General features: G+C 46.1%; 1 protein-coding gene across 8 annotated transcripts in view; it reads left to right on the top strand.

Moving 5' to 3' along the window:
• CHRM2 (cholinergic receptor muscarinic 2) overlaps nt 1-20,764 on the top strand; it is a 365,548-nt gene that overhangs the window by 172,519 nt on the left and 172,265 nt on the right. For all 8 annotated transcript variants that reach the window (XR_011030565.1, XM_068277883.1, XM_068277885.1 and 5 more), the window contains exon 2: nt 6,719-6,808. The gene's annotated coding sequence lies outside the window, so the exon portion shown is untranslated. The remainder of the gene's footprint in view (nt 1-6,718; nt 6,809-20,764) is intronic.

Here is a 20,764-nt window from a genome sequence, read left to right as displayed (position 1 = left end):
ATATCATTTTTTACCCACCCTGTTTTAAAAGAACAGGCACATGTTTGTGATTCATGGGGGCTGCCATCTTTGTCATGGGGGCAGCCATCTTTTTGGGTGACAAGGAGCAGGAGACACAGTTCCAACTGTCCTGTGTCCTGATAAACCCTCCCAGCTGCACACGCTAGGCTTTAAATGTCAAATTCAAAATGTAAAAAAAAAAATTGCACCAAAACAGCAGGAGAACAACAACATCAGAAATCCCATCAAGCTTTGCACAGCATCAGGGGAAAATGCCTGGGAAGTTTTCTTCTGTGCAGCTAAAAATGAGGCTTGTATAAGAGAAATAAAGTTCTGATGCTGTGACACTGTTAAAGAAACACCAGGCCTTTTCAGTGCTGCTGAGTCGATTTTTAGTCTGGAGGTTCACTTTAAGCCAGAAAAAAAAATGAGTTGTACTCACCTGGGGCTTCTACCAGCCCCCTGCAGCAGTCCTGTGCCCTCGCAGCCACTCACTAATCCTCTGGTCCCCCGCTGCCACCTAGTTTCGTTTTTGCAGACAGGCCCGTCAGGACTGGCCACGCGTAGCTTTCTCCGCATTCCCGACTGTAATTAGCGCTATTGTGGGCCTCAACGCGTACAAAAATACATGTTGTTGCATATCTATGTGTAGGTAATGCGGCAACGTGTATCTTTGTGCGTGTTGCGGCCCGCAATATCGCTAATTACAGTCGGGAATGCGGAGAAAGCTACGCGTGGTCAGTCCTGTCGGGCCTGTCTGCAAAAACGAAACTAGCTGGCAGCGGGGAACCAGAGGTTTAGTGAGTGGCTGCGAGGGCACAGGACTGCTGCAGGGGGCTGGTAGAAGCCCCAGGTGAGTACAACTCATTTTTTTTTCTGGCTTAAGTGTCCCTTGAAAGCTGAACTCCAAGCAGAAATGTTTTTTTTGTTTTTTTTTTTACCTTGAGCAGCACCTAACTATAGACCTTATTTCTAGTTAATGTCTTTTGAGGGAATCCTGAAGTGAGAGAGATATGGAGGCTGCCATATTTATTTGTTTTTAACCACTTGATGACCCACCCTTTACCCCCCCTTAAGGACCAGCGCTGGTTTGATTGATCTGTGCTGGGTGGGCTCTGCAGCCCCCAGCACAGATCAGGGTGCAGGCAGGGAGATCAGATTGCCCCCCTTTTTTCCCCCCTATGGGGATGATGTGCTGGGGGGGTCTGATCTCTCCTGCCTGCTGTGGGTGGCAGGGGGGGCACCTCAAAGCCCCCCTCCGCGGCGAAATTCCCCCTCCCTCTCCTACCTGCTGCCTCCCCCTGGTGTTCCGGGCTGCACAGGACGCTATCCGTCCTGTGCAGCCAGTGACAGGATGTGGTCTGTCACATGGCGGCGATCCCCGGCCGCTGATTGGCCGGGGATCGCCGATCTGCCTTACGGCGCTGCTGCGCAGCAGCGCCGTACAAATGTAAACAAAGCGGATTATTTCCGCTTGTGTTTACATCTAGCCTGCGAGCCGCCATCGGCGGCCCGCAGGCTATTCACGGAGCCCCCCGCCGTGATTTGACAGGAAGCAGCCGCTCGTACGAGCGGCTGCTTCCTGATTAATTAGGCTGCAGCTGGCGACGCAGTACTGCGTCGCTGGTCCTGCAGCTGCCACTTTGCCGACGCACGTTATGAGTGTGCGGTCGGCAAGTGGTTAAACTATACCAGTTGCCTGACAGTCCTGCCGATTTTTTTGGCTGCAGTAGTGTTTGAATCACACATCTGAAACAAGCATGTGGCTAATCTAGACTTCAGACAGAAACATCAGATCTGCATGCTTGCTCAATGTCTATGTCTAAAAGGGGGCAGAGGATCAGCTGGACAGCCAGGCAACTGGCATTCTTTAGAAGGAAATACATACGGCAGCCTCCATATCGCTCTCAGTTCAGGTGTCCTTTAAAGTGTATCCGATGCGACATGTGACATGATGAGATAGACATGTGTATGTACAGTGCAAAACATATTAATAACCAGGCTGGTTTACTTGTTTCATTTTGCTGCCTGACGTCCCGTTCACACTAGCGGCGTTTTCCATCTTTTTTTCAAGCGCAGACGATTTTTTAAATCGCCCACAAAACGCTTGTGCAATGATTCCCTATGAGATAGTTCACAGCTGATTTGTTTGTTTGTTTGTTTCCGATTCGCTCAGCAAAGCCGTGCCTGTATCATTTTTTACGTGTTTTTGCTATAATGGAAGGTATAGGAAAAACGCAAAATGCTCACAAAATCGCTTTGTGCAGCAATTGCGTTCACGTTTTTAAGAATAAATGCATTGGGCTTGATTCACAAAGCGGTGCTAACCTACTTAGCACGTCTAAAGTCTTTAGGCGCACTAACCAGGGTGCTAAGTAGGTTAGCACCGGATTTCTCAATCAGAGCGCGCGCAAAGTTTTGTGCGCAAAGTTTTACGCGCGCAAAGTCCTATGCGCGCGCTAAGTCCCATAGGCTTTAATGGGCACTTCGCGCGGAGCGCCCTGCGCTCTGTGCAGTGTGCGCATAAAGTTTTACGCGCGTAAAGTTTTGTGCGCGAAAAGCTGGTTTAGGCGTGCTAAGGGGGTTTTCACAGGCGTGCTAACAGTTAGCACCGCTTTGTGAATCAAGCCCATTGTATTTATTATTTTCCATCAGGGAGTGAATGACAAAACCGCTCTGAAAAAGTGCTTAGAAAAGCGCTTTTTACAAAATTGTAGCGTGTAGTGGAGTGCCGGGAGGGGAAAAAAACTGCACACAAAAACGCAAAATGCTTTTGCGTTTCCGTTTTTAGGTGTGAATGGGGCCTGAAAGAGTTAATTTCTAGACATGGAAATGACAGCTTCTGTCTTGTGGGTACCTTGTCGGGAATATAGTAAATATCACTGATAAGCAAATTACAGCCATAAAAGTTTTCCTGGCAGAATTCAATTTCTGAGTGTAGAGAGAGAGGAAAAAAGTTCAACAGTTCATGCATTTTCACTCAGGGACACTTAATAGGCTGCTAATGTCAGAGACAACAAAACATTCAATCTACTTTGTAAATGTTTAAATATTAAATAAAACCATGGAATATCTAAAAAAAAAAAGTCATTTTAGGAGTTGGAGGAGAAATACAATTGTTTATCTCATCAGTTTATTTTCACCTCGGGTTCACTTTAAATCCCTTTAAGGTCTTTTGCTCCAGATGAGGCTGAAGGAGGTGAATTTTCCAGCTGTTTTTATACCCTGGCTTGGCTTACAAGCGCTCAGCACAGGTGTTGGAAAGGTGGCACTATGGAGACACATCTGAGTGCGGCCGCATGCAACTGCAGCCAAAAGGTGCTCGTGGCTGAACTGACCAATAAGCGTGCAGTTCAGCCATCCATGGAAAAGGGACCTTAAAGTGCCTGATGAAGAGCCATGTCAGCAGCCTTTTCTTGCAACACAAATCCTTTGGCCGGTTTCACATTCCGGATTGCTCATGGACCTTACCGCACCGCCAAAAACAGGCCTTCGAAGATTACCGCGTTAGCACGCAGTAATCCCCATCTGGCAGCCAGTCAAACAGGAAGTGACACTCATTTCTTGTGGCCAAAGCAATCATGTGTTTGGAAGCGTATTGCTAAAATACGCTTCCGTACATGCGCGATGCATAAAACCTACGGCTGGTATTTTTAAAAAGTGTCTCAATAGACTCACATGACTTCATGTCCGCCACATGTCGCCACAGAGTAATGTAGATTTGCCCTTGAGTCGGGAATGCAGCAAAACTGTGTCGGTATGAAAGGCACCGGTGGGGTGCGGTAAAATGCTGTACCGCACCAGTGTAAAAGGACCCTCAGAAATGCCGACTGCCGTCCCTTCAAACACCTGTTACCTGCATCAGCAAATAGCTACATGTGAGAACACTCTGCTGTTTCAGATACAGTATATGGCCTGCTGAAGTTGAAGCCAAAAAGCACTTGGTGGTAAAGTGCATTGAGCGTCCCCATGCATAATGGAGCCAGAGAATGACACTCTACCTCTGAAGAGTGTCAATCTCACTGAATCTCTTTAGAGCAACAGTACTAAATCTCAGTGAATAATACACTACTAAATCTCTGGGAATAGAACAGTACTAAATCTCTGGGAATAGAACAGTACTAAATCTCAGTGAATAGAACAGTACTAAATCTCAGTGAATAAAGCAGTTCTAAATCTCAGAGAATCTTTGTAGAGTGTCAAATCTCTGTAGAGCACCAAACTCAAGCAATCTCTCTGTGGCATGCTATATCTCAGAGAATCTCTGTGCAGTACTAAATCTCATTGAATAGTAAAGTGAATTTTTGTAGAGTGTTATATCTTACTGAATCATTGTAGAGAACCCAACCTCAGTAAATTGCTGTTGCATGCTAAATCTCATTGAAACCTGGTACTTCTCACATATTCACTAAGATGTGTTATGCCAGTGGTTCCCAACCTTTTCCGGCCCGGGGAACACTTTCTGACCAAATTTTTCTCCGGGGAACGGTGGGGGGTGGGGGGGGGGGGCGGGTGCGGGTGTTTGCGCGGCCTAGTGGACAGTGCCGTGCGCAGCAGGCTATGGGGGGGGGGGGGGGGTGCTGGGGTGCGGCTTCATAGCTAGCATAGTTTCCCCAGTGTAGGAGGGAGTTTAGTTGCCTCAGTATAGCTAGTATAGTGCCCCAGTATAGCCAGTATAGTGCCCCCAGTATAGCCAGTATAGTGCCCCAGTATAGCCAGAATAGTGCCCCAGTATAGCCGGAATTGTGCCCCAGTATAGCTAGTATAGTGCCCCAGTATAGTGCCCCAGTATAGCCAGAATAGTGCCCCAGTATAGCCAGTATAGTGCCCCAGTATAGTGCCCCAGTATAGTGCCCCAGTATAGCCAGAATAGTGCCCCAGTATAGCTAGTATAGTGCCACAGTATAGCCAGTATAGTGCCCCCAGTATAGCCAGTATAGTGCCCCAGTATAGCCAGAATAGTGCCCCAGTATAGCCAGAATAGTTCCCCAGTATAGCTAGTATAGTGCCCCAGTATAGTGCCCCAGTATAGCCAGTATAGTGCCCCAGTATAGCCAGAATAGTGCCCCAGTATAGCCAGAATAGTGCCCCAGTATAGCCAGTATAGTGCCCCAGTATAGCCAGAATAGTGCCCCAGTATAGCCGGAATAGTGCCCCAGTATAGCTAGTATAGTGCCCCAGTATAGCCAGAATAGTGCCCCAGTATAGCTAGTATAGTGCCACAGTATAGCCAGTATAGTGCCCCAGTATAGCTAGTATAGTGCCCCAGTATAGTGCCCCAGTATAGCCAGTATAGTGCCCCAGTATAGCCAGTATAGTGCCCCAGTATAGCCAGAATAGTGCCCCAGTATAGCCAGAATAGTGCCCCAGTATAGCCAGAATAGTGCCCCGAGTATAGCCAGAATAGTGCCCCCAGTATAGCCAGTATAGTGCCCCCAGTATAGCCAGAATAGTGCCCCAGTATAGCCAGAATAGTGCCCCAGTATAGTGCCCCAGTATAGCTAGTATAGTGCCCCAGAATAGTGCCCCAGTATGGGTAGGTGGTGCCCCCCGCCCGTCCCCGCCGATGTTATTACCTTAACAGCTGCCGCTCTCCCCTCTCCAGTGCATGTGTTTATTCAAGGCAAGCAGCATATCTCCCGGCTGCTCTGTGATGCGACAGGAAGCAGGGCAGCGGCTTCGCTGTGTTATGCTACAGAGAGCTGGTACACTATAGAGAGTCACTGAGATTTGGTACCCTATAGAAATCTGTGATACACAATTTTACATTAATTATCTTGGTTAAGCATCAGAAACACTTCCTAAATGTATATATTGCTGCATATTGGTATGTAACTCCGCCCTCCCAGTGATATCTAGCCCAGGCTATGACCTGGAGAGGCGCTACACTGGGGCGCACTGGGGCACTGTGCCCTCTCCCCCCCTCCTTCCCAGGAATCACTATGCCTGATTCAATACTACCTTTCTGTAAAACCCAAGCTCTAGTCTCCAGCAATGCTTAGCTACTAAGATAAGGAATTACACACACAGTGTTTCTCTCGCTCCTGCCTCTTCCCCCTCACCTTACTTGTAGAGTCCTCACGCACAGGCTGGGGGCTAGAATGATTTGTCTGTGATCTGTCCCCACAGGAGCAGCTTGCTAGCAAGTAAGGATTAAAGCATACCAGCAAACTAACCAAGTAGATCTGTAGGTAGCATTTCTTCAATAATAGCACCTTCATTTGGACAATCTGTTCTGCTCAAAAGCCTCTGAGTTCTGTTTGTGATGTTTAAATTTGGTTCCTACCATTGCTGAACTAGTAAACCTACATTTTATCACCTGAGATAGGAAAACATTGTCTCAAGCTCACTATACAAACATCGATTTTGATCACCCAATTGGGCCCCACCAGCCTGCCATCATGCCCTCTTTCTGCCCCCAAAACATTTGACGCTGGAGCCGCCATTGACTATGATGTCATGCAGTCTTCTTCCCTGAAGCACTTTGGAAGACTAGGTATTGTTTCTGCTCACTTCAGAACACACAGTAAACAAACATTCAGCAGTGATGCTCCTTTAAGAATGTAAATCAGGGTGAGGAAAGATTTTACAATGGGCAAACCCTGACTAAGTCATTTATAAACGGATATTGTAAAATATAAACAGACTTTTGTTTATTTATGTAGCAGGAAGTGGCAGATTTACTGAAACACTGACTGGTGCTGTTTTTTGTTTGCAGGAAGTCTTCCAATGGATTGCTGGCAACACTTTCTCTGGCACTGCAGGGGTTAACAGCGTTCACGAATTCCCAATTTACACAGCGACTGAGGTAGGAAGCCTTCATCTTAAATGAAATAAAGATTGCAATCAGTTTCCCTGTCTCTTTGCATTAGGTGACTCCCAGCTGCCCACGTGCCGAAAATTCATTTCATTTACCCCAGATAGAAATGCAGAGATGTGTCCTTGTAGGGGGAAACCAGCAGAAAGAGCCCCCCATTATGGTGTGGTGTTCTGCGCCTGTGTGCTGTTTATGTGCTCCACTACAGGCGGGGGGGGGGGGGGGAGGGGGTAGCTAGACTTAAAGAGAATCTGTACCGATTTGTACAATAAGAACCATACCAATTGAGTCATTGTGATCTCCTGGATCCCTCTTTGGGCTTGATTCACAAAGCGGTGCTAACCTACTTAGCACGTCTAAAGTCTTTAGACGAGCTAACCAGGGTGCTAAGTAGGTTAATCAATTGAGAAATCCGGTGCTAACCTACTAAGCACCCTGGTTAGCACGTCTAAAGACTTTAGACGTGCTAAATAGGTTAGCACCGCTTTGTGAATCAAGCCCGTTGCCTTTTCCGCCTCTCCCCATCGTGATCCTGGCTTTTAATCGCCAGTTTTAGGCAGTGTTTACAAACAAAAACATGGCCGCTAACCAGGAAGTGATGTATGTATATATATATATATATATATATATATATATATATATATATATATATATATAATGTTACAGTATACTAGAAGTTTTTATTACGTAGTGAATTTTCTGCACTCTAGTCAGGGATTCTCATAGTTTCTCAGCATGGGAAGCTCCCTTCCCCCTCAGACACTGGCGTAACAATAGGGGATGCGACCCCTGCCGTCGCGGGGGGGCCCGGGGCCCCCCTAGGGCCCGCTCAGGGACTTTTTGTGGGCAGGATGGGTCGCAGCATAAGAGGAGAGCTGTGGCCACAGATCGGTGGGGAGGGGGGAAATTCCCCCCCCCCTCCCTCACCTCGGGCACTCCACTCAGCGCTCCCCTCCTGCAAGCAATCATTGGTGGTGCTCGTGGCAGCCGCGGCGGCAGGCAAGCTGAGCAGATACCTCCTTCTGGCCGGTCTCCAATCACTGAGTGCTTTATGGAACTTCCTGTGTACACAGGAAGTTCTATGAAGCACTTAGTGATCGCAAGGGGAGCACCATGTGTTACCATGGTTAACAAAGCAACGCATGCATTAACCCAGTAGCACATGTGGCGCTAATGCTTTAACGGCCGGTGCACCAACTGTACTAGTAAGACTAAAATTGCCACGCCCAGAGCCGGGACAAGGTCCTCCAGCACCCAAGGCTGTGACACCAAAGTACGCCCCTCCATCCCTCCCACCCCAGCTGTCACACAATAATTGCTATTAGACTAATGGTGGCCATACACGGTACAATAAAAACGTTCGATTTTCTCGTTTATTGGATCTAAATGATAGAATTGAATGAAAGTTGAAAATATTTTTTTTTTCGGTCAAGAAATTTGAACGATTATCCCGTTTTTTCTGGAAAAATGATCAGACATGCTGGAAAAATCTTTATATTCGATCTAATGGAATAATCGAACTAAATTATCTAATTGAAAAATTGTACCATGTATGGCCACCTTTACAGTCACTGCCATGTATCCGCTTTTCTTATTTCTCTCTGCTTCAAACACAAAAGGGGAATGATAGCTGAGTAAGTGGTGCGTCCCCTCCTACACTGTGCCCTGAGGCTGGAGCCTCTGTCGCCTCTGCCTCGGCCCGGCCCAGACCACACCGACCCTGCGCAGAGCAACTTTATCATACTTTACTGCATCAGGCCCGCTGACTCTTATGTTTGTATCTGTATATATACATCCAATCCAGTGCTAGATGTCTGATGTTCTTCATACAGTAGCATATCCAACACATGAGGTCAGAAATCCTGGCTTCTAGCACAATGGCAAAGCCAACTTGAGGAGGGTGAAGAAGCCTGCCAATAGACAAGGGCCTCTGCAAAGTACTGTAATGCCCTTTTAAAACAAAACATACTGGCAGCCCAGCATAAGTCCAAAAAGCAAGACCATTATGCACCACTTATTTTGTCCTTGTAGTCTAGCCTACGGATACATCTTCACTATTCACTGATATAACTGATATAACTAGGGCTGGTCAGAAATGCTGACGGTTATCCCGTTTCCGAAAAAGTATTTATTTTTTATGGAACCCATAATAATTACGGATAATTGCAAAATATTATGGATTCTGTAAAAAAACACTTTACTTTAGTTTACTTCCGAAATACTCTAATTGGCTAAATACTTCCAAGTGGGAAACATTGAATCAATCAGAGAATGAAGAGTTTTTCTGTAAAAATTGCATTGTGGCAACTTGAATAGTATTTTCAAGTCTTCTAATTGACCTAAAATTCCTGTGGTCTTCCAATTTTCATGGTAAATCACTGCATTCTCTGGTTGGTCCAATACTATTTCCTATTTTACGTAACTCAGAAATACTCAGTAGTTTTGGACCAATGAGAGAATGCAGTGATTTTCCACAAAAATCGGAAAAACACAGACATTTTAGGCCAATCAAAAGACTCGAAAATATAGTAGGGACAGCAGAGCGAGGGGACTGCGGTGATGGGTGAGCAGCGTGACTGACAAGAGTAGCGATTCATTGGTGAGCCCCGTATTTTGGTCCTTCAGGGGCCAGAGACTGCTAGTACGCAAGTGGTTAAAAATAGAATCACTTGAATTGCCCTGAAGAACCTTACTTACCCTATCAGGTCCTTCTCAAGACCGCCGATGCTCACCTGACTATTCAAGGTGGCCTTTCTCTAGCTAAATCCCACTTCATCAAGCAAGAGGTCATTTTTCCCTCTTACCTGGAGAATGAATCCACTTAATTCATGTAAAACGGAGGCTCCCCCGATGGGAGGAATATATGAGAGCCTCTGACGTTGCCCACAAGTACCATACAGCAGACCTCTGTAGTGAAGTGTCTATTCTTCACAAGCATCCTCCCAGAAAGGAGATACATAATAGATTATTTACATTTTTTGCACAGCAAAAGAGTAGTTTGCTGTATAAATCATCTTTAGCGATTATTCTCATTTTTTTTATTTCTCATTACACGTTTTACTGCCTGTAAATACAGAAGAATTCAGCAGTAAGTGGAGGGTCTCTGTGTAACGTTAGAGGCTGATTGAAAGTCTTTGCTTAGCGGTTAATTGCACAGGAGATGGGAACGTGGGAACGGGTGACGAGTGAGGGCCCACGATGACAGAATATTCACATCACCCACACACCAACTCTCTGAAATCAAAGAATATGCATCACAGATGACTACAGAAATACACTAGACAGGAACCCACACAGAGATTTGCTGGAGGACTCTGCGGTAGAGTTGACGGAAGTGTAGCCATATTGGTTCAGCCTGAAGGGGTGCCGTGCAGAGTCTGCCGTGTAGTAGCGGAACATATGGAGAAGCGTGTGATCGTCAGGTGAAAATATATAGAGGGGTTCGACCAGGGTTCGAATCCTGGCTAGGGTCACTACCTATTCAGTAAGGAGTTCAAGGCAAGACTCCCTAACACTGCAGGGTGGCTTCCTGAGCACGTCCCAGTGGCTGCAGCTCTTGAGCACTTTGAGTCCGACAGGAGAAAAGCGCTATATAAATGTTCCGATTATTATTATTATTATCTTGCACTAGCAGCTTTTTGCAATGTGATTCCGGAAAATGTTAGGTGCTTTTAAACAGATGGAAATCGTGCAGTGATGCTTTCATTTGGACAAGAAGTACGTCACGGGAATTTCCGGGTTTCCCCGTCATTAGGCATGGGCTTCTGGGTCGGAAGCCACTCAAATTCGTTATTAAAATGAGGCTTAATTGCCTCAGATGTGTGCATGTTGGACAGGGAGTTACTTACGAAGAAGTCCGGCGGCTTCTATGCGTATCACACATCTCGCACATGTACCATGGGATGCGTTGCAAGACTCACTACCGTGCACTTCCTCCTTCTGGCTTGAAGGAGGAAGTGCGTGGTAGTATTTAGTGGAACTCGTCCCATAGGCAGCGTGCGAGACATGTGATACGCATAGAAGCCGATGGACTTCTGGGTAAGGCTTTATTGCCTCAAGTCTCCCATGCACACACCTGAGGCAATTAAGCCCCATTTTAATCACGAATTCAAGTGGCTTCCGACTCAGAAGCCCATGCCTGCTTGTCATATTCGTCTTGTTCCGCCAACCCGCTGACTCCAACATGTTTAAAATTCCTGCGTCACCCATTGACTTCAATTGACTTCAATTGACCCAATTATTTCCACTGCATCGCTGCGGAAGTCCAACGGTAACTCTGACTTTACGATGGCTCGGAGGCGGATCGGACACTTCCGGCGCAACTCCGTAAGTGTGCTAGACCCCATTGCCTTGCCGTCACCCTGCGATTAAACAGAGTAACACAACGCAGGTTTGCAAGGCAAATGTAAAGCCAGTTTCACACTGGAAACCAGCGTTAGCGGTGCTGTGCGATTGCATCACACCGTAACGTTAAAATTAGTCTTTAGAGATTTTCACGGCAATGTGCGGTAATCTCTAACCTGGCTGCGAGACAAACCAGAAGTGAACCTCTCTAGCGCTCACTTGCTGTGGCAGAAATAGGAAGAGCATGGATGTGTATTGAGAAAATACGCTTCCACGCATGCGCAACGCAAACGCCAGTTTAAAATATCTGCAGCGTCATAAGCTTACATGACTTCCGGTCGCCGCACATCACCGCATGTCACCCCCACTGGTATCCAATAGCGCGCTGTTGTCATCGCGGTAAATTTCATACTTCCGGTGCATCGTACCGCACCAAGGTAGGTATGCAAGGCCCCATAGGTTTTCATTGCTTTAACATTACCCTGCAGTAAAAAGGGTAATGCACCACAATAAAAGCGTCCCAGTGTGAAAGGGGCCTCGAGTATCTGCCAAATTTATTTTGTAAAAGTTTTTAAAGTGAACTGAATCCAGGCAGAGGCAGGGATGTGTGTGGTGACTTCCTGTAAGCCCAGAGTTTCTATCTTAGCTTCGCTCGTCTCTAGTTTTCTACGGGGAAGATAATAAATCAGCCCCACTGGTTTATTGATCCGTTAAGGCCCTCTGTGATGCTTGGTAACAGATCAGCGCAGATGTAGCAGCATTTAGAAGCGCAGTGACAATGGCGCCAGGAGAAGAGGATCGATTGACAATATCCACCCTATCAGCCTCCATATGCCGATCTCTGCTGGGAAGGCAGGGCTGCTCTACTCTCAGAGCTGGAATGGAGCATTGCAACTCATGCATTCATGGGTGGTTTGATTGATGGACAACACCAGTGATCTGCAAAATGGCTTTCCAGCTGTTAAGGAACTGCAAGTTCCACAATGCATTTGCCTTTATGAATCATGACTGTGACTGTCAGACTTCTGCAATGCATTGTGGGACTTGTAGTTCCTTAACAGCTGGAGAGCCAAGTTTGCAGATCACTGGACAACACTAATATATGTTCCTGCTAGAGGCTGCTGCAACAGTGGGTGACAGTGGAACATAACAGGGAGACCTGCGGGTATATGGCTGTGAGACAGGACCAACAAAACCAGACATACCAGTCAAATGTGGGACATTTACTTGTTATGATATAAGATGTCTTCGTACCGCCTTATCCCCCCAATACGCATACACACACACATATCAGATGAGTCTATGCCTCCAAACCTTCTAGCACAAAAAGATTTAGAGAAAAGACTTGCCCCACCTCACCTCTATTCACACTGTTGCCACACCTCTATTATTGCTCTTAACACCCTTATTCACACACCTGCCACACCTCTATTATTCTCTGTTCACTCCCTCTCTATAGCTTCATTCAGACACTCTGCACACCTCCATTTATGCCTTCCCCACACCATCATTCATACCCTCATAACATTTCCATTAATTTCCTTACAGTCTCCACGCCTCTATTCACACTGTCATCACACCTACATTCATTCCCCTCTCATACCTTCATTCTGACACTCCACACACCTCCATAAATTCCCTCCTCACACCCAATATGCACTCTCACCACTCCTCCATAAATGCCCTCCAAACACCCCAATACACACCCTCTCCCCTAGGGTTAGGCATTGGTAGAGGGAGGTCTTTGGGTCAGGCATTAGTAGAGGGAGGTCTTACGGTTAGGCATCAGTAGAGGGGGGTCTTAGGGCTAAGCAACAGTAGAGGGAGGTCTTAGGGTTAGCCATCAGTAGAGGAAGGTCTTAGGGTTAGGCATTGGTAGAGGGAGATCTGAGGGTTAGGCATAAGTAGACGGAGGTCTTAGGGTTAGGCATAAGTAGAGGGAGGTCTTAGGGATAGGCATTGCTAGAGAAAGGTCTTAGGGTTAGACATCAGTAGAGGGAGGTCTTAGGGTTAGGCATTAGTAGAGGGAGGTCTAAGGGTTAGCCGTCGGTACAGGTAAGTCTTAGGGTTAGGCATCAGTAGAGGGAGGTCTTAGGGTTAGACATCAGTAGAGGGAGGTCTTAGGGTTAGGCATAGGTAGAGGGAGGTCTTAGGGTTAGCCATTGGTAAAGGAGGGTCTTAGGGTTAGACATCAGTAGAGGGAGGTCTTAGGGTTAGGCATAGGTAGAGGGAGGTCTTAGGGTTAGGTATCGGTAGAGGGAGGGTTCTGTGTGAGAGAAGGGTTAGGTTAAGACATAGTAAAACATCGGTAAAGATTACTGATATTTTACTATTGAATTAAGTAGTAGGATATTGGTAATATCCTACTAACAGCAATCCCCCACGCCCTTTTTTCTAGACGCCAGTGATTTGTGCTGGTTGGTTGAAACTGCTGTCTGCTGGTTAGTTGACTTCTTGATAACCGGAGACTCTACTATATAAATCTGTACAACAGCCCTAAAAGAGAGACCGCTGAAGCAAATGCAGGACTGGGGTTTGATTCCAAGAAATTGGCGTTTGGGAGCTATGTATAAATGTGCTAAGTTTCTCAATCACAGATACTGTAGCTCTGTGGGCTCCAGGCCACAGATAGGAGGCTGCAGCAGTGATCAGTGTGTGTGTGTGTGTGTGTGTGTGTGTGTGTGTGTGTGTGTGTGTGTGTGTGTGTGTGTGTGTGTGTGTGTGTGTGTGTGTGTGTGTGTGTGTGTGTGTGTGTGTGTGTGTGTGTGTGTGTGTGTGTGTGTGTGTGTGTGTGTGTGTGTGTGTGTGTGTGTGTGTGTGTGTGTGTGTGTGTGTGTGTGTGTGTGTGTGTGTGTGTGTGTGTGTGTGTGTGTAAATGAGGATGAAAGAGGATTTGAGTGATTATAGAAGCACAGACAAGAGCTTAATGCAGCCAGCTCTCTGCACAGGCACAGCCGACTCCTCAGCAGCCGAAGTCAGAGGTGACGGGGCTTTCTCTAAACATATGCCAAAATCACTTCTCCAAATTGTTTCCCGTAATAAGCGTCAATCGACCTCTTTTTCTGCGCAGAGCTCAGCGGGGCCGGCCGCGGTTTTGGAAGTCCGTGTGCGAAGATACAGAAAACGCCAATGAGCATGACCCGGGAATAAATGAATTAGAGCAAAATCCTGCTGCCCTCTGTTTATGGAGGTTCTTCCAGAGCAGACGTGCTCCGCTCAGCTGCAAGACGGTTTGCTTAAAGGCTTAAAGCAACCCTCAAGCAAAAATAAACTTATAATGAGTTGTATGTCTAGTACAGCTAAGAAATAGAACATTGCTAGCAAAGAAAAGAGTCTCATGCTGTTTTCTGGTGCAGGAAGAGTTAAAATACTTCAGTTATCTATGCAAAAGAGCTTCTCTGAGCTATTCCACCCACTACAGTCCTGTTTTCTGAAGCACTTAAACAGCTAAGAAAGTCATTCTTTCTTCTTTATTTTATAGCTTAAAAGACAGAGGGCCAAATGCAATTCACTTTTTCACCTGAGTTTTCTCTTAGGCGACATTTTTTAAAACTTGTAAAAAAAATGCCTTTTAACTGCTTGCCGACCGCTTCACGCCGATGGGCGTGGCCTCGGCAGCAGTCCCAGGACCAGTTAACGCCGATTGGCGTAAAGTCCTGGGGCAGCAGTTTGCAGGACATTGCGCGCAGGCTGCGCGCTCATCTCCTGCCTGGTGGGCAGAGCAGAGCTCCGCCTTCAGTCTCCGACCGCCGTGTATTTACATGTACAGCGCTCAGGGACGGATTTGTACTTTTTACCACCCACGGCCACTATCACCAGCTGCCCCTTGACAAACAACTAACGCCCTACCACACGCACACACACACACACACACACACACACACACACACACACTTTTTTTGATCCCAGTAATCAATGTATTTAAAGATGCTTATTAACGATGCAATTTTACTACAAACGACCAACTGTCAATTGTTTTATCGGTCTGTTTTGTGGATCCATTATATCTGAAATGATCGGAATGGTTAATAATTTTTATTCCATTTATGGACCAAATTGATATTTCCACTCTGATAGGTTGGAGCTGGTGGAGGGTGGAGTTGGACTCGACAAGCGATGAGTGACAGCTCAGGTCACAGACAATAAGCTGCCCATGTATGATGCCCCTTCACTCCCTGAGTTCCAGACACTTACCCAACTACTGTGGTTCACATGTTGGCAGGTTGACTGCATGAGTGTGCCAGCCTGCAACCCGCCCCTTGCTTCCTGGTGCCCTAGGCCATGGCCTATGTGGCCTTGCCTGAAATCCGGCCATGACAGTGCTGCGATCTGCAGCAGCGCTGTACTGGGGACAACCGTGTGACACGACTGTCCCCCTGGGGGACAAGAAAGCGATCGGCTCTCATAGGCAGAAGCCTATGACAGCCGATCGCCGTGACTGGCCGGCTGGGTGGAGGGAGGGAATTTGGAAAAAAAAATAAAAATAAAATAGCAAGAAATATAAAAAAAAAAACCAAATAAATATTTATTAAAAAAAAATAAACACAGGGGGAGCGATCAGACCTCACCAACAGAGAGCTCTGTTGGTGGGGAGAAAAGGGAGGGAGGAAATCACTTGTGTGCAGAGTTGTATGGCCCTGCAGCTTGGCCTTAAAGGAGAACTGTAGTGAAAGGTATATGGAGGCTACCATATTGATTTCCTTTTAAGCAATACCAGTTACCTGGCTATCCTGCAGATCCTCTGCCTCCAATACTTTTAGCCCTAGACCCTGAACAAGCATGCAGCAGATCTGGTGTTTGACATTTTTGTAAGATCTGACAAGATTAGCTGCATGCTTGTTTCTGGTGTGATTCACACTACTGCAGCCAAATAGATCAGCAGGGCTGCCAGGCAACTGGTATAGCTTAAAAGGAAATCAATATGGCAGCCTCCATATACCTCTCACTACAGTTCTCCTTTAAAGCTGCAGTGGCCAATTAATCAGGAAATAGCTTGGTCACTAGGGGGGGGGGGGGGGGGGGGGTTAACACCATGGTCCTCAAGAGGTTAAACATCCAGCAAGCAAACAAAATACTCAAAAGAATTTTGATAGTACTTTTTCACTTACTTTTTGGTACTTTTACAATTGCAAAGTGCTAAAAAGTTATTATAAGATGAAAAATGTTCTCCTAGGAGAAAACTTGGGTGAAAAAGTGAATTGCATATGGCCCAGAGTGTGGTTTCTAAACTGCAAATATGACAGAACGTTACAATATTAAAAAAAAAAAAAAAAGCTATTTAATTGAAAATAAAAATATGAGACTCTTAGGGCCTGAGCCCACTAACGCAGTTGTGTGCAGTTGTGTCCACTTTTCAGCATCTGTAACATTGACGTGTTGCTGAAAAGCGGACACAACTGCGCGCAACTGTGTTAGTGGGCTCAGGCCCTTATTATTTGCTACTAATGTTCTATTCGTTATTCGCACTATACATACAATTCATCTTAAGTTTTTCTTGTTTCAGAGAACCTGAAGCGGAACAGTAAAGTAAAATAAACATACTAACCAGAAGCAGTGTTCCTCCCTGAGAAGATTGAGCTGCTTCTTGATGTCCCACGTCGTTCCACTCGTCCACCTGCAACTACTTACATTTTTGTGACCACTGGCGTAACAATAGGGCCTGCAGCCCCTGCCCCCGCGGGGGGCCCGGGCCCCCTTCGAGGCCCGCTTGGGGCCGTTTTGGGGGGCTGGAGGTGACGCAGCATGAGGGGAAAGCCATGCTGCACTTCGGCGGGGAGGGGGGACGGTCCCCCCCTCCCTCACCTCGGGCTCTCCCCTCTGCGCTCCCCTCCAGCGTTGAATAGTTTGTGTATGCAGGCGGTGGGCAGTGGCAAATACATACCTTCCGTGCGTTCCAGCGTGGACGTTTCTCTTTGAAGTCACAACGCTGCACACACAGCTCTGTGCTCTCCTCCAAGAGCACAGAGAGGAGGAAAAGGGGCGGGTGAAAGGCGGGTGATAGCCAGTAGGATGGCCTGAAGGGCGGGGAAGGGGTGTAATGCAGAAGTGCCTCTCCTGCTAAAGACGCCACTCTTCCCCTCTAGGATTGCCGACAAGCTCCTTGTCGCTACAATCCAGGGGTATGTCCCATTTGTGCCAATTGTATCCACCTTGGTTTACATCTGTGTGTTATTTACAGTCGCATTGCTAATGCAATGCAATTACTGTATATTGTAATGGTACATTCACATCGGCGGGTTAGCAGTTCGTCGCGGTGGAATTTATCAGCATAACGCGATACCACATAATGTCTGCGCTAACAGGCGCAATGAAGCATTGTATGTACTGCATGTTTCAGTGCGCCACACCACACATATAATATGATGTGATTTCACCCCTCCATTGCGATCCTGCTTTTTCAGGATATGTCGCCCCACTGTGAACATAGCCTTAGTTCCAAAGTGGTGGTCGGATATGATTTGCAATACATAGGCAGTTTAGTATCAGAACTGATACTTTGGATCTTCCCTTGTAATTTATTTAAAGAGACTCTGTAACAACCTTTTCAGCCTTATTTCTTCTATCCTATAAGTTCCTATACCTTTTCTAATGTGGTCTGTCTCACTGCAGCCTTTCCTAGTTGCACAGTCGCTGTAATATCTCTGTTATCTAATCTAATCTTCTTTCCTTTGTCAGCTTTGTGGGCTCAGGCAAGAATGTGCTGCTCTGCTTGTGATAGGGAGAAGCTATACACGCCCTCTCCACACCTCCTGCAGGCTCTGTGTGAGTCACAGACTGAGCTTCTGTGAGCCTATCACAAGCTGGTTAGCAGCCATGTCTTTTGTTTGTAAACACTGCCTAAAACTGGCAATTGCAAGCCAGGATTGCAGCAGGGAGTGGCAGAAACAGCACAGAGGGGCCCAGGAGAACATAATGAATAGAATGGTATGCTTTCATTGTAAGAATTTTAGAGTACAGATTCTCTTTCAATGTCCTAACTTGAGGCGGTGGGCTTGGATCTGTGTATTTTTTTCTGATAAGATCAAAACTAGTAGTTTAAAATGTGTTCAAACTATGCGCATTGCTTGGCGCTGCATTGTCACGTGATCACACTGCCCATACAATTGTATGACAGGCGCTCAGGGCTGATTTTTCTAATACACCCCACAGCACTTGATTTTGACCAGATGAAGCGGTGTGTTGCCGCGAAACGCGTTGTCTGATGTGCACAATAAAATGGTATATTTTTATTGAGAAATTGCATCCTTGAGTGTGACAACTTTAAGGTAGGATATTATTACCTCTATAATCGATTATTATACCTTGGGCGCCTCCTACATTTCCCCCATAGAATTGTATGTTCATATCTCTGCAATGTAATGGATCACATTATCCAAACACATTTTCTAAAGTGTTTTTCTGGACAGCGTGCGCAATAATGAGTATCTGGAACTCAGGCAACTGGAAGTCTCAACTATGCCTAAGGGGATAACAGGGACCATGTTTTGGGGGGTTTTGCAGGGCATAAAATACTTACCGAGCTTCCAACGCCATCTGTAACCTTCTTGTAGTTGCTAGCATCTGTCCGGCTTCCATGCACTGCTCTTGGTTTGTCACATGACCCAAAGCGGGTCAGGTGACATGCCGAGAGCTGTACACTTAGCTAGAAGCTACAAGATGGGTAGACGGCACTGGAGGCTTGGTAAGTATTTTATGCTGCACGTGGTGTTGGATAAGTGGGGGTGTTGTTCTTTTTTGGCCGGTTGCTCAAGCAACTGGCAAGCACATATATCTGGCGATCCCTGCCAGTGCCGGTCACTGGGGATTTTGCTGTATATGCCATACAAGAGTAATGTGCAGAATATCCATTGCTTATACCTTTATTGTAGCGTGAATGTTACACAACTGACGTAGGTAGAACTTAGCCTAAGGGTACAGACACACATTCATTCAGAGTGATTAAATGATGTAATCAATGCTGACTGGATACGAGAAAACCAATCATAAGGGCATGTCAGGCATGATGGAGGATGAAGCTGCAACAGAAAAGACACAGAGTTGGGGTGACTCTTTGAGGTCCTCAAGTGAGCATAAGGTAACCTGATGGTCTATCTCTGCAGCCCTTAGACGAGAAGCACATAACAGTATGTCCATTAGGGATGGTCGGAATTGCTGATTTCTGATTCCGTGGAAATTCTGATTCCCGCCAATGCTGATGACAGGTTCAGCGGATTGCCAATTCTCGTTTTCCGATGAGTCTATTTTTGGGGGTTAGCTTTTGCATTCCCTGATTGGCTAAATACTTCTGAGTTGGTCCAATGCTTTCGAGTTCTGTGATTGAGATAAAATTATGGAGTTGTAGAAAAGTGGATTTTAAGTCCAAGAAATACGAATAAGCATTACTAATGTCCATCTCCACATACTTGGCATCGCCTTCCTGTTGCAGTTTTTTAGCATTTAGGTAGTATGGGAGTGCGCAAAAAAATCGCATAACAATCCAGGACCAGGGGCGTAACTAGAAATCACTGGGCCCCCCTGCAAAACTTAGGAGCCCCCCCCCCACATTCTCTGCACAGGTAAACTGAGAACCAATATTATTAAATTAGCTAGCCACACTAGAATGTGTTTCCCCCATGCAGATAAAAACAGACAGCAGTGAAGCACTGGGAGCATTTTCTCCATTAATTGCATAGTTTCTGTGATAAATTGTGCATGTTTTCACGAATATAGACACACATGGTATGCAGAAAACACATACAGAAAACTGACAGACGAATGTGCCGCCAGTCTCAGCTTGTTACACTCACTCTGTCCATCTCTGATGGAGCAGAACTGGCTCTGAAGACTCTTCCAGCATCTCTATAGTACACACCACTTGGGGAGGGGTAGAGAGATTGGGGGCTGTGCGCCGTATACAAGATCCTGCTGCACACTGAATAGGAACTGTTTACAAATCTTTGTCTTGAAAAACTTTGTATGATTCCTTGTCAGTGGTTGAGTAGATACAGTACATACCATAGAGGCAAAGGAGGCAATTGCCCCAGGGCTCCAGAGCCTGTATGGGCCCCCAGTGGCTACAAGAGGAAAACATTTTTTTTCAAAAAGACCTTATAGTTTTTGAGAAAATCGAAAGTTTCAAAGGAAAAAAATACACATTTACCTGCCGATTTTAACGGTTAATAGCAAATCCACCTTAAATGCTAGAAACCCTAAATTTGCAGGATATGTTAAGGAGATCATTGGAAGTAAGATGAAAAAAACAATTTTTCAAAAAGACCTTATCGTTTTTGAGAAAATCAATTTTAAAGTTTTGAAGGAAAATAGTATACTTTTAAATGCGGTAAATGTCACTTTTAGTAGCAAACGGTAGTATAATTTTACATGTATCAAAAGAAAGAGCAATACATTTCCTGACGGGGTTTCCAGGGGGTCCATATGCAGCCGCAGCGCTTTGGCCAGGGATCGCTACACAGCCGCAATATGGCTGTATGAAGATCCCTGGCATTTTTTCATATTTCACTATTTTTTTTTGTATGTTTAGAGTGTGGGAATTTTTTTTTTAATTATGTGGGGCCCCCCCTCCTGAAACTTTTTAACCCCTTGTCCCCCATGCAGGCTGGGATA

This window comes from Hyperolius riggenbachi, chromosome 3 (genome assembly GCF_040937935.1).
Source record: "Hyperolius riggenbachi isolate aHypRig1 chromosome 3, aHypRig1.pri, whole genome shotgun sequence".
Taxonomy (NCBI): Eukaryota; Metazoa; Chordata; class Amphibia; order Anura; family Hyperoliidae; genus Hyperolius; species Hyperolius riggenbachi.
The sequence above is the reverse complement of the archived record's forward strand: the minus strand, read 5'-3'. Positions and strand labels throughout refer to the sequence as shown.